Here is a 15,380-nt window from a genome sequence, read left to right on the forward strand (position 1 = left end):
TGAGGGAATCTCAAAATGTAAAGCAAAACCTATACTTCTGGTTAGGGTTTCCCTTCCTGTCTTTATCGTGTTAATATTTGACTTTTTGCTACACAGAGCTGCGACAGCATTTTTAAAACCTCTGGTCTACCAGGGTTTCAAAATTCCATTGTGAAAAACAAAATGATGCACCTGCATTTTTGAGACAAGATATTCACAAAGAATGGGACAACCGTGCCCAATTGTGCTTCACCTATTAAAAATGATAATACACTTTGAGAAATATGTTGAGTTTGACCCCTTATGTGCTCTTTATAAACCATAAACATTAAAACAAAATACAAATTTAGCTTCCATCACTTTCATTTCTTTCCTAGCTTTTGAAATTAAATGCACATTTATCACACATTTACTCTTGGGCAAGTATGGACTAGGTACTAACCAAAAGATCTAAGAGATCCATGAAATGCCAGACAATTTTAACAAAGAATACATATCTTAAGTCTTGTCATTTTGAATTTTCTATTCCAGTTCTTGTGCCTGACAACAAATGGTGGCTGTAGAATAAAAAAAAATATAGAACATATACATGTATGGATACACACACACACACAGAGTTAAAAAAAAATTCTTTTCATTGCTTAGATAATTTGCAACCTCACATTCTCAAATGTTAATAAACATACCAGGAGACATAACCACAGTTAACCACAAGCCTTGAAGAATTTTTGGAAAATTCCCTCCTTGAAATAAAATATGCAAAAAAACACATTAAAAAGAGATACTGTTTATGATAGAAACTGTAACCATTAAGAAATCAAAGAGTAAGACAAATGTGACTATTAATTACTTGATTTTTGAAAAAGTGGAAAAGGTGAATTTTTTTTAAAAGCCTAAAACTTTTTAAATTCCACAGAACTACACAATCATGACAATCATTTCTATCTAGGACCCACCTGCTCTGATACTACGAGGACTCCATTTTCACATAAATGGCAGGATTTGGAATGTGCAGTGGGATGGACCATGTATTATAAGAAGGGCAAGCGGTTCAATAGCAGAGTGTGAATCAGGCACTGTTCCTAGTGCTTTCCCTATACTATGCTATCCAATCTTCTCCAAAACACTAGGAGGTAGGCACCATTATTAAGACCAGCCTCAATGTATGGATGGGCAAGCTTGAGGCATAGAGAGGTCCAAGAGCTTATCTGGGTTCACAGAATCAGGAGGCAGCAGAGAGCTGGCTTCCAACCCAGGAATGTGGCTGCAGAGTCCACAATCTTCACCCTTCCCCACAGAAATGCAGAACATGCTCCTGGAGAGAACAGATGTTGCTCCTACAGTGGCTTCTCTAGAAAGACGGAAGGCTCTCTTGAAACGTCATCACAACAACACCCTCCTCTTTGCAAGCACTCTGGTTCTCTGACAGAGTGGGGGAGACCCTTGAAGCAGTTGCTGATGTCCAAATGGAGAGATGCTGAAGTGACAAGTCGGATTTCCGAGCAGCTACCCAGTCGGTGTTTTAAATAACATATTTGAGACAGAATCTAGGAGCTCAGCAACCACTTGTAATGCACTTTCTAATTATCATTGAACATTTGGTTCTCTCTAGACACTCTGCTGTCACCAAAACACTGCTATTTCATGCATGAGAACTTGCTTAGCAAAAATATTTTCAAAAAGAACAAGGACAGCTGTCAAAAATGATCATAACCTTTGCAGTGTGAGGAATCATGAAATAAGCTGTTGAGTACTTTTATGTGTGAAATGGAAACTGGGTATACCAGTTGGCTATTTACCTCCAACTAGCTTCTAGACTAGTATTCTTCCCATTAGAGAATGCTATCCATTCTTCATTTCTTATTGTCTCAGTGCCAGGAAAGTTTCATCTAACGGTGGAGGTGTGCTTTACACATATTTGTAAGTTTGTGTAAATACCAGAAAATATATATACCCATATGTAGATATGCTTATCTATATGCCCTCTGTGGACTGATTCTCAGGTATCTATATCTAGATTTTCTCTTACCTGCCCCCGCTTTTTGTTGTTGTTAAAAAAAAGTAATGGATTAACATACAATATAATACAATGACATGAAAGGTATGCTTTCATTCACACAATTACTCATACAATTACTGGGTTTTAATGAATGATTTCTATGGCTTTGAACCATTTGCATCCTGATGTGCCCTTTGGAACACAAAAGGGATGGACCAAGTCAGTGCCTTTGAGCCTGAGGTCAGCAGAGCCCCTGGTTTCCTGTCTCAGGGTGAGCTGGCTGCAGAGGGAGGGGGCTGAGACAATAGGTTCCCCACCCAGCAAGCAACTAGACCTTCATCTCTTTGGGCTAAGTTTTAGAATGGACTACTGAAGAAAGTCTCACTAAAAATTTCAGATGGAAACATATGTGAAAATCTCCAATCTTTAAACAGAAGTGAAACCCTGATCTTCAAGGCCTCTTGGAGCTATACATTTTTGTCACTTAATTCCTTAAATTGACAAACTGATGTTAGAATTTATTGTGATTGTATACAGAATGTCATCTTGACTCTCTATACATTCGTGCAAAACACAGAAAAGTATAGTATTGTTGCTTTAATGGAGCTGACAATCGAATTGTCTAAAAGTCATGTATTTATATCTAGTTATCACTTACATATATCAAAGCAAGACTTTGACAGGGGCTGTTGCCTTCCTTAGCTTAATTTAGGTTAACTATAAGCACTTAAGAGTAATGAAATTCCCTTAAACAGAATGCTAATCCTCAGACTTTCTTTTATGGGAATCAATGAGGTTTTACATAATGCCATACTAAAGAGAAGAAAACTATTGTTTTAAGAAAAATTCTGGATTTGGCTTTGCTAATTTTCTCTGTAAATTCTCAGTATATGAGAAAGGCTAAGCATCTGAAAAAGGTTAATCTAGGGTAAACACAGAATTGTAGCTGGGTTAACTTAGAATTTTGAATGTCTGAATTATTTTGAAAAACAAATTTAAACTTGACTTTGAGTGGGTGTCAATATCACAGTGATTAAAATCTTTTATGAAAAAGTCTGGTAGAATTTGTGCTTAAAGAAAAATATTTAAAGAACTATTAATTCAGTGTCTCTCCCTCAGGAATAAGACCTATTTGTGATTCTTTTTTTTTTTTTTAAGAGTTTATTTCTTTATTTGAGAGATCCAGAGAGCACAAGCTGTATGTAGGGGGGAGGAGGGAGAGTGGGGGAAAAGGAGAAGCCAGGCTCCATGCTGAGCAGCGAGCCCTATCCAGGGCTCAGTCTGATCCTAGGACCCTAGACCCTGGAAGCTGAAGGCAAACACTTAACCAAATGAGCCACCAGGCGCCCCGTATTTGTGATTCTTACGAATAGATCACGTTTCATAATATCCTGGTAAGAAAGATTCTAAACCTTCCATTACTAATGATTAGGTCACCCCAAGAAGATTTTCTGATTGAAGAAGGAATGGGTGTGTTGCTACATAATTCACAAATGATGGACCATTTGGCTAAAGAGAAGGACCAGTCTTCATTGGAAACAAACATTTTTTGAAACTCCATTTTTATCAATAGCTATTACTACATTCATCTTTTTTTTTTTTTTTTTTGCAAAGGAGGGGGGCTTTCTGATCTATAAATGCCTATTATAACTCGGCTCAAATCTGTATGAGTGGTATTTAAAAAAAATGTTGATAAGAAATACAAACATAAATAATTTTCAAAGAGGTGCTGCCACCTTTTGGTTGCTCTTCCGAGAAGCACACACTCATTCCTGAAAGCTTGAAGTCATGAGAAATGCTTAGTGAGAGCCTGGAACGAACACACGAGTATCAGAGCAAGTCCGTTATGCCAGGACTTCTTATTGGGACGACCCCCGCAATCTTTGGTAGGTTTCAGGAAGATTCACGGATATGAAATAATTTTTCCAAACATTAACAGGGAGGTAGAAAAGATCCATTTCAGAAGGGGAGAAATGTCCCATATTTTATTGAGGTTCAGACAAATTAATACTATGCTTATGATTGCAATCGAGGCAATAAAAAGTAATTTTTTATCATCTAGAGCAGAAAAGATGTCTTCTTATCATTTCTGTTCTCAACACTCTGTTTAGACTTCTGTCCCATCTCATCATCGATTACTCATATTTGTGAGTATCTATTACTAATTTCACTCTCTAAATGCAGTAGGGGCCAAGTTTCTCTTCTCTGCTTTTCTTATAAGCTCTTTAAAATCTCTCTCATTCTCCCAAAATTAATTTGCCTTTGGGCTGAAGGAACAGACATGCTTAAGAAAATAATTTACCCACTGTAGTAACTACAGTTGTTGTCTGATCAATAATTGTATTAAGAGTAGGCCCCATGCTTTTATAACAACTTCACTTAACTGACTGTCTTGAAATTGAAAACCCTTTTTCAGTCAAATGATTATCTTTTATTCGTCAAAATATTTTAACAAGTTGAAATACTATTCATGGTATACTAAATGTCAATTATTTCACTTTAAAAACCGGGCAGTGGTCTTAAGAGATAGTCAGTAGCGTCACTGATATTCACAGGATTTCTTCCATCCCTTAAACTAATTATTTATTCAAGTCAAACACATCACATACCAAAGATTTAAATTAGAGAGTTTCCAAAATGCACCTGCAGTTTAAAGAAAGTGGGTCCAGATTGTGAGCAACAGACTGCTTCCAAAGAACTCAAGGAAACAGAGATTTAAGTGAGTTTTGCACCAGGAACTCACCCAAGTTCTACCTCTGCTGACCCTTACAGGTGACTGAGGGGACACACAGTGCCCGTTCCCCAGCTCCTTCTTTGCCCTGACTCCCCACACCTACTCCATGGCTCCCATAGCCCAAGGGTTCCATAGATCCTTTCTCCCAAGGGGCACCACAAGGCCAGTAGTTTCTTAAGCCATTTCCTATGATGCTATCACAACTCCTCTCCTCGCCCATATCCTTCCTCCCAGGCTCTTCCTCATTAATTTACTTTCCCAGGATGCTGTATCATGATTATTCTGCACTGAGAGAGGAACACGAAACAATTCCCATAATGCCTCCGCACGGATACCTCCTTACCTGGATAGAAAAATAGCCAAGACTGTTTTTAAAATTTATGTATCTATTGTTGCTGTAAGGAAGGAAAAAGCAATGGGGACCATGAAGTTCATGTGTTAATCTCAGGACTATGGGGAAGAAACAGACCCCAGAACAAGCAGGCCAGATCCAGCAGTCTTCTCTGTCAGATACATACTGTGCACCCCCCAAACCCGACCCCAACCTCAAACTCCCCCCCCCATCATCAAAGCATTCGTGGTAAGAAATGTCACACTGAGAACACATCGGTTTTTATCCTAGGACTGACCCAGGTCCACGTTTTATTGTAAGATTTCTTCCCGGGGCTGGGACAATCAGAGCTGCGCTTTGGTCTCCTGGAGCAGAGGGCAGGGCTGTCCCCTGGCAAGCAGCTGCTTGTTCTACAATATTGCTCAAGAAAATGCAGTCAGGGCTTCCAGAGGTTCCCCCCATCTTGGTCCCCAAGTCGGGAACTTGGCTGGAATGCTGCATACCTAACTGTTGAACTTGGGAGAGGACTAGGTCACTGGGGAGGACAGAGAATTCCCTTTTTATTATCAATCAAGGGAGCGCACCACGAATAGAAGCCCCTTGTTTATGCTCCGTGTTCCAAAGGTCCTTTATTCAGCCAGTGGTTTTGAATCCCAAATTTGTTTTCCCATGGAAATGGTAGGATACATGACCCCTAGTTCCACACGCCACCCATAACATTGCTTTCCTCTGGAACCTCCGTGCACTCACTGTTTGATCACACAATGCAGGAGGTGTGACCGCCTTTCTACAATGCTGGTAACAGGGAATGAGTGAGGTCCTAACTTCACACCCAGGGTAAGAGAAAGACAAGCGCCCCCTCCTGGACTTCCGGACTTGACCGCCTCTCCCACTGGGCAAGGAGCTTTGCACGCACCATTCCACCACTCCTCAAACCCAAGGTCAGACTGAGGGAACGTTATGTAGGGCTCACAGGCACAAAGAACTCAGGTCGTATGAGAAGGACAGAGGTCTAGGTACGACTACAGCTGGGGTTCACACTCATGCTGGTCTGTCTGCGTGTCTCCAAACATATAAACTCAGTACATTTGAAAAGAGGAATCCCCCACTCCAGGATTCTGTTCTCAATCATCCATCTGACAGCTCTCTTCCTGAATTCCAGGCTGGGTGCTTCAGACGCAACGGGGAACAAAGATGTCACTTCTGCAACAATGACACTTTGTTGGGAATTGTTGGGAAGGGTGGGTGTGGTCACAAAAGAGCTATGTGAAATAATTAGGGCTTCAAAGGAAGGGGCCCAGTATTCTGAGCATCACGGAGGCATATTAGATTGGGTAGTGGGTGAAGACCACTTCAGGAGTAATACTTAAGCTGCAATCAGAAAGATAAGTAGACTTCTCTGTGGCAAAGAATCAGGGGTAAAGTGGTAGAGACAGTATGAGCAAAGGCCCTGAGGCACCAAGGTGCATTTTGGAGAACTGCAAGACCCACTTGGAGGTGGAGAGTGAAGGAAGAGTAACAGGAGGAGAGTTTGCAAAAAGAGGCAGGGCCCAGGAGCACCTGAATGGCACAGTTGGTTAAGATGTCCTACTCTCGATTTCAGTTCAAGTCATGTCCTCAGCGCCATGAGACTGAGCCCTGTGCTGGTCTGCACTGGGCATGGAATGTGCTTAATATTATCTCTTTCCCTCTGCCCCCCAAACGCCTTTCCCTATCCCCCCCCCAACCCTGTTCTCTCTCTCAAAAAAAAAAAAAAAAAAAAAAGGCAGGGCCAAGAAAAGGAGTATTATAAAACGGAAGAAGAATTTTATATTAGGAAATAAAAGATAGGTGACCCACACTGGATCCAGGGGCTTTATTCCTTGGACACTGATTTGTATGCATGACTCACCCATAAATCTAGCGTTTCTAAGTCAGAAATAACCCATAAATCGAGCAAGAAAATTAACACACTTGCATAATATTGTAAGAAATGATACACTGGATTAACTCTCAGCTAATCTGTACTCCGCCCCTCCCCGCGGTGCTGGAACAGGCTTCTGTGCCCCGCAAACCTGGGGCCTGGCCAACCAACCTGATGCAGCCAGGAGGAAGGGAGTGTAAGTGACATGGGCATCAGGGGTTCCGGCTGTCCACCGGAGAGATCCATGCCCCTTCCTCCTCTGCCCACGACAGCAGCACAGCGAACTGATCTGAGCCCTGCCAGCAGCCTGGAGGGAAGCCCAGCCGGTCACCCTCGTTCACGAGTGACGTGCACAATTCGGAGTGTGAAAACAAATGCTTGGAGTGATAAGCCACTGGTCTGGAGGCTGGTTTATTATGCAATTTTGTTGCAGCACCAAGTAATGCAAAGTTTTAACACTAAAAATTGCTCTCTTTACTGCCCTCGCCCCCCCAAAACATGTACTTATGCACTTGCAAACACACAGGCACACGTGTGCATACGCACACGGGCACGCTCAGGTTTGGTCCCGCTCCGGTACATCACCAGGCTTGACAACAGCAAGAAGAAAGAGGCAGATAATGTAATGGCCAGGAGCCGACACAGCATGTGAACCAGTGTTAATGCTAACAACGCTGAGTGATGGCTGTTTGGGCCATGACTTCGTAACTGATTTGAGCCAGGTTGATGTCACAGACTGCACTGCTCTAGGCTTCATGATAAACCCATTATGTTACTGCAAAATTATTTTTTTAAAGAAAGGTAAAACACCAATAACCAGCAATGGCATAAAAGAAATGCACTGAGAAGTTAGCACATGCATGATCTAAGTTCCCAGCTTAGTGAAATCTCAGACTTTACCTAGCACATTTTTTGTTCTTTCTTTACAGCCAGTAAGATCGCTCCCTTGTGTATAGGTGGGTTTTTTTTTTTTCTTATGGGGGATTTTAACATATAATGTTTCCCACTTCTTAAGGATTTTCTTTAAGCAGATCTTTTAACAGTGTGGTTTGGCTACAAAGACTCCAGGATGACACTGAAAGGTATCTAAAAGGGAGAAAATTGCATTGATAGATGTGGCCATTGTGTTAATGGTTCAACCAGCATAAGACCTCGATGCGATTTTTTTCTTTAATACATCTAATGGCTCTTAAGCATTCTCATAGCCTAAAAATTTAAATACATTAAAATGCAGACTTCACGAAATCTCAAGTCCTTTCCACTGTGCAGGAAGTTCTTAAAATAGCACCATTAAATATCTTCTTAGATAGACAGGTTTATAAGATTTAGAGCTGACACAGGCTTTAGAACTCCTGTAATCTAGTGTATCTCAGATTTTGTGGGTCACGAATACCTTTGAGGAGCTAGTGAAATTTATGAACTATCTCGCCAGAAAAAAATTTTCAAATCAAAATCTGGTATAGCCATGCAGGGAGTGCAGATCATTCTGAAACCCATCTGTGATCTCTAGAACAACAGTTCTGGTCTTGCCTTCATTCCGGATGAGAAGCCTTATCCCCGTAAGCCTTATCCCGGTCGTATGCATCTAATTGCTCACTTCCCTGCAGGCTCAGTGGTGGCCGAAAGAAGGTGAGAGGCTGGGTTAGTGCAGGATACTGTGTATCCATTGGCATGTGGTTTATTTCAAACTTTCATACTCATTTAAAGAGAAGCTTCCAGGGCTTCAATATATCCATAGTGCCGTTCTCAATCATTGTCAACATTTTGGCCCCCCTGTTGCATCTATTCCCCCTCCCTCACTTTTTTGGCTAAAATATTTTAAAATAAATCCCAAGTGTCCTATTATTTCATCCATGAAAACTGCAATGCACATTCCTACAGGATAAGGATATGCCATCATTTTAATTAGCAGATATTCCCAGGTCAATTAGTAAAAATCCTCCATTTCGTCTACTAAATTCATATTAAAATTTCCCTTACCTTGAAGAGGTTTTTTTGTTGTTGTTGCTGGTTTTTTTTTTTTTTTTTTTTACAGCTGGTTTGTTCAAATTGGGATCCAGAAAGTGTGCATACTTAATTTGCTTTTTATATCTTGAAAGTCTCTTCTATTTAATAGTTCCTTACTTATCCTTTTATTGATTTGTTTCTAAAAGGAGTAAAAAAAATTTTTTTTGACTTTTTTTGTTTATTTGACAGTGAGATCACAAGTAGGGAGAGAGGCAGGCGGGGGTGGAGGGGAAGCAGGCTCCCCGCTGAGCGGAGAGCCCATTGTGGGACTCGATTCCAGGACCCTGAGATCATGACCTGAGCTGAAGGCAGAGGCTTAACCCACTGAGCCACCCAGTCACCCCCAAGTTTTTTCCTAAAGAAAAAACATCTTCCACATTCTGGGTTTGAACAATAAATCCCTTATACTATCAGTGAATTTTTTTGTCCATCTTATGTGGCCTTAAAATTGGAGAATTCAAGAAAGCTGATCTTTCTTTTTTGTTCTATTACATTTGATGTAAAAAGAGTGCAGAGTCTGTGAGAATTCCCTCATTCCATGGAGAGCAGGATCAATGGAAGACATATTTTTATCTTTCAATCTGACCTTCCCTCATCTGTTCTATACTATGAGCTGTTTCATTATTTCACTGATTTATTTCTCTTCTAAGGAACAAGCCCGTTTTGATAAAGAGACTCTCCCTTTCCATCATTTGTTCCTTTTCTAAATAGCAGGTAGGCTATAATAAAGCATATTCTAAATCCTGCACCTAGACGACATGCATGGAATCATCTAGCACAAACCCTAATGAATGGCAAGGCCCCAAATATCGGTTGAAGCTGATCAGAAATAAATTTAATTTATCACTCAAAATAACAGTACATCAGTCATTATAATATATAATCAATTCATGGATTAAGGTAAACAAACCCTCCACAACCCATCACAATGTAAACCAAAATATTCTCTGTATTGGCAAAGGACTAAGAATTCTCTTTCCTATTCATTATCACAGACAATTTCAGCTTCTAGAGAATTTTGTTCTTATCGGGTACTCTAAAACTGGTAATCCAAAACAAACAAACAACAATAACAAAAATAACCAGTCAAAAATCTGACGACTCAAAATATAACAGCTTAGCAAGAGGAAATAAGCATCTCAGTCAATTTCACATCTCATGGCTGCAGGGAAGGTGACCGTCCCATGGAATTATCCCCCGTCGGTCAATGCGCATACTGACCAGAGCTTACTATCCCAGTAGTTACATATTCTAAAATATGTATTGAACACTGGACGGTGAAATATGCAATGTCATGTATTTTGAAGTAGATGATGATTTTATCTGAAGATCCTAAACAGAATTCATTTTTGGTACCCTTTCAGGCAGAGTCAAAATTTACTAGTGGCAGAAAACTAAAGATGATGATGACGGTGATGATGACGATGATGATTTATATAGACAAACCCTAATGAACCCTGATGTGAAAGTCGCATCAGGCAGAACATAGGCATGTCAGCCGTCAATGCCTTCTAATTTGCAATTAATCAACAACTGCCTGGAAACATCTGTTCTATTGAATTTTCTTGATTTTTTTTTTTAAACTTTTTGTGCCTCTCAAGCATATTTTGATACTCCTAGAAAGGAGGGACTACTCTAGCAGTCGCTTAAGAGTTATCTTCCAGTAAACAACTTGTGAAATCTCTTTGGTTACAAGCTCAGCTAACACTAGAGAAAAGCAAGAAAAGGCATAGCTCTTGTCCCAAACACACTTGCTTCTCTGCATCTTTCTTCAACCCATTCCTGAGAGCTGAGGGGAAGCCCCAGAGCTTCACATACTCCAAGGACAAGGTGGGACCTTCCAAGATTGTTTCTCTCCAGATAGAACCCGTACTGGCCCAGAAGAGAATGACACCTCATTGTGCTCCTGGCAAGAGCTCCCACTCCTGGCCAATGGAGAGTGACAGCCAAGTCTCTTACCTGACCAAGGACCACCCAAGCTTGCCCAAAGTGGAAGTTACTAAAGCCCTGTCTCTGAATACTGAGAGGGTCTTATAGCATAATTTGAAGCCACTTTTACACTCATAGGTTCAATCTAATTCAACAGTTATTAAGCAGCTACTATGCGCCAGGCATCTTTTTTTTTTTAGGTGCTTTCCATCGTTGAATGTGTGTGCTAAACTAACGGATAAGTTTCTTCAAAGAAATGAAACTCAGTCTAGTGGGGGAAGAGAATCCTAGAAAACCCACAATGCATGTTTAGCTCTAGCTGATGGTTGTTTTGATTTGGGAGCTGGAAGACAGGGATTTAATATCAGTTGTGCTGGTTGTGGAACATAAGCAATGGCTAGGCTAGTTACTTAGCTACCACAGTGAGTGCTGAAGACCATTCATGTCTGTGGATTACTTCTAAATAAGAAATAGATGATAAATAAATAAATTATGTGTGTCTACAATAAGACACACACACACACACATAACTTCTATCCTTGCTTTCCATACCCACCACAAGAGCACTGCGTGCTGCACTACCACCATCCATTTTGAAAAACCCCAGGGATAACCTCTGTTTGCTTCTACTTCTGTTCACATCAGTCAGCACAAAAAGCCCAGACACTCTGAGTCCACCACCAGCAAATAGATCACCATCCTCACGGGCCTTTGCAGAACCTTGACTAAATCCGTCTTGCACCCTTGCCAACACCTGAAACCCTTGCACTGTGTTCTCCTCCACTATATATTCATGGAAAGATGAAGAAGGAAGCTCCCCATCCCCAAAACGGTGTGATAGAGAAAACATCATCAAAGAGAGAACCTTGAAATATGGGTAGAAATTTTACAGTCAGAAATGGACACCAAGAGTATTTCACACCACAGAAATAAGATGAATGGAGTACTGGAGATGCAAAAGCCGATGCTGGTGTACGATTTGGACTTCGACATCAAATCGGAGCTCTAATGAAAGCTTCATGATGTCCTTTGTCAGTGTACGAAAATGTCATTGTCATCTAAATTATTACATTTACATTAGAAACAGTATCAATGAATGAAACTGTACATCGTAGTAGAAACAAAGCTAAAAATTGCAGCCAGGGCATACTGATGGCTCCAGAGGGGTCAGACTACGTCACCCCTTAGCATTTTTGGATTGCCATCTGTCCCTCCAGCAATCACAGACAGCTTGCAAATATATATGCCATACAGACAGCCTATTATACCTCCTGTATTATTAGTGTCTGAACAAGGTAAGAAATATTTTCATGCTTAATAAGACTTGCAAGTTTTAGTTCCTTGGTATATACTACTCCAGTAAGAACTATGACTGTAAGCTCTTTATTTCCTTTGGGCCATCACACTTAGTTTGGGAATACTGCCTCAGTTGAAAGATCAGTTGCGTAGGTGGCCCCAGATGTCACAGGTGACTTCTTTGAGGTTTACGTATTATTACTTTAAACTTTTGCTTTTTTATTTTGGATGAATTTTTAAGCTGTCAATTATGGTAATATGTTTTCAAAAATAAGCCAATAAAAATGCACCATAATAAAAAAATTAAAAATGCATCTTTATTAGGGATTCAAATGGCATAAGGAGACACCTGCAACTTATGACATTGTTTGTATTCAAAAGCAACAGGTCTGTGCAGGTATATTAAACTCCCACAAAGACAGCTTTAGTCAGGGTGAAAACACAAAAAGAATTCACCCAAACTCCAGGCAAGCCAGAGAGAGCTGACCACCTCAACACATTTTTGCAGTTAGATAGGGCACTATTTTTCTGTGAACTGGCTTACCCATACTTACACCCTCCACAATGTCTTGTACTTGCCTTTTGACGACTATTTTTGGAGCAAATAAGAATGTTATAAATAAATAGGTGGTAGGAAAAAAAAAATATCTAAACCTAAGTATTTTCTCCTTCAGCTCCTTTTCCAGTCTCTGATCTTGGGAGTGGTTACCATTCAGAGAGGAGTGCAACATGGAAATCACTCACAGAGAAAAGATTCTGCCTGAATTAAATCAGTATTTCCATTTAAATGACTTTGCTATTACCTCCTCCTGAAAGATAATTGTCAAAGCATAAAAGATATGAATGAGAATGAAAAGAGAACCATTGTATTTATAATGGCCATTCTCTAGAAGCTGAACCAAAATTTTGGATACTATTTGTAACTTGTACATGTGAACCAGAGAACTACAAGAAGTGCAAATGGAGCATTTGACTCTTTCATTGACCCCCACCCCAATACCTATTTCTTGGATGAAATCATTGGCAGGGGGTCTCTTCCCTCCTCCTTTTCTCCTCCATCTCTTCCTCTTTCTCCTCTGTCTTCTTCCTCTTCCTAGTCTTCATCTTTTTACTATGTTAATTACTCAGATCATAATTTTAGAAGTCCTTTATTATCATAAAAGAAGATAATTTCACCTATTAAAATGTCCAGTTTCTTTAAAGAGTCTAAACTCTTAAAGATATAAAAAATTTCATCAAGTCTCTTCCCAAGTGAGGACGTTGCCTCAGTTGGGGAGGCTGCTGTGGTGAAGTGAGGTGCGTCTGACACCTCTTTGATTTCCCTGCCTTGCATCTCTTTCCCTTTATACCCCAAACTTACAGGCTGAGGCTTCCCACCCTGTCAGGGTCTACGTGGGTGGGAGGGGGTTGAACACTGCAGTCGGGAGAGTGTGACTTGAGGAGCAATGTGGGGGCTCTGCCTTGATGCTCTCCCATGGGGATGGATCTCGGCAGCTGATTTCTTCCCCTGTGGGAGAGACGTTCCCCAGAGAACATCAGATGGCCGCTGTCTGGATGTGGGGCCTGGGCGACATCTCCCTGCTATTCCCCCACTAAGATCCAACCCCAAACCCAGCCTTAGCATATGACAGTGTCCCCGCAGACTTCTTGGTTGAGATGTCCTGGCAAGTCTCTTGAGTGGAATTCCTTTCAAAACAGACCCAGTTCCCACCCTCAGGGGCCACACCTGGCCTTCTTTTCACGCTGTAGTCTGTAGTCTAAAGAGCTCTTTCTCTCCCATCTCCCTCTGCTCTGCTATCCTGAGCCACACAGCCTGTTTCTTGCCTGGTGGCTGTGAAAGTCTTGAGTCATCCTATAATTGGTGAAATATTTCTTTGGAAAGAGACTTGTGTTTTTTGTTTGTTTTCTTCAGTGCTGTTCTCATATATTAACTGAGATGGTTTAATAACAAAGCCAATAAAAATGATTCCTATTATTAAAACATATTGCATGGAGCACTGGGTGTTATACATAAATAACGAATCTTGGAACACTACATCAAATACTAATGATGTATTGTGTGGTGACTAACATAACACAGTAGAAAATAAATAAATAAAACAGCAACAGTTCCAGAATGATTCTTCATCTCACAAAAATCATTCAAGATCCAGGCTTGAGAGGTGGAATCTTAGCATGTTAAGCATATTGATTTGGTTTTTAGGCCTCTATTCTCTTGTTTACCAGATGGCTGCCTCAGTTCCAGCCATCTCATGTAGATACAGAATGTCTGGATGATAAAGGACTGTCCTCTAGTAATCTTCTTTGTATTAGCAAGGAAAACTCTTTCCGAAACTCCTTCCCCCCCAGAGACCAGGATTTGGTCACATGTTGAGGAGGAACAGAGTTCCCATAATTGTACTAAACCCATAAACCCACAGTGGTTTACTCCTTTCCATGAGCACATGAAAGGGTAAACATTTGAAGAAAATCTGTATTTCTCAATGAGGAAGAAGGGAGGCAACTACTAGTGTCCTCTGGGATTGATCAGATTACTCTGAATTATTATTATATATACTCTGAATTATATCTGAATTATTCAGATAACTTTAAAAAAAAAACCTTTACATTCCCTACCCCAACCCCCATCTTTGCTCATGTTAACTGTTTTTGACAGAAGAGGGGACTTCATGAAATGATGCTATTCTAAGCACCTTCATCAAAGTGTGGGCCAAACTTTGAAAATCACTAGGAACTATAATTCGTATTAGATTTTCCTGATTTTGTCATTTATTAACTGTTTCTGACTAATGAGCTCTCTTACAGTATTGTTGGGTCTAATGGCGCCAAAGATGGTGACTGGAACATCCGGGCAACTTCGTTGCTATTTGTGGTTTGGTCCTTCTGAGACTTCTAGGACATCAACTCAAATCATCACCCTCCAGGCCCATTTCCTCATCCTCTCTGTCATTTCCATCTTGCTCATCAACCTGCCCATCCTTGTTTTTATGTACTGGTAACCTGATAGTTCCTTTTCTGCTGAAATCAGCTGGTGTTAATTTTCTTCTAATTGCCCTTGCTCTGCTCAAGGTTCTGGCTCTGCAACTTCATTGTGAAGCATGGGGCTTCCTCTGTTGTCTTCATTGCTGCTGCTGACACCCTCTGCTACACTGTGCCTTTTCCACTTACCTGCAAGAGGGTAATTTCTCAGAAGGCTCCAGAC

At 40.6% G+C, this 15,380-nt stretch overlaps 1 protein-coding gene across 4 annotated transcripts in view; it reads right to left on the reverse strand.

Moving 5' to 3' along the window:
• The window catches only part of CTNND2 (catenin delta 2), an 895,372-nt gene that overhangs the window by 484,969 nt on the left and 395,023 nt on the right, over window positions 1–15,380 (reverse strand). The window lies entirely within an intron of this gene.

This window comes from Lontra canadensis, unplaced genomic scaffold (assembly GCF_010015895.1).
Source record: "Lontra canadensis isolate GAN:19392208 unplaced genomic scaffold, GSC_riverotter_1.0 scaffold22, whole genome shotgun sequence".
In the NCBI taxonomy this organism is placed as follows: domain Eukaryota; kingdom Metazoa; phylum Chordata; class Mammalia; order Carnivora; family Mustelidae; genus Lontra; species Lontra canadensis.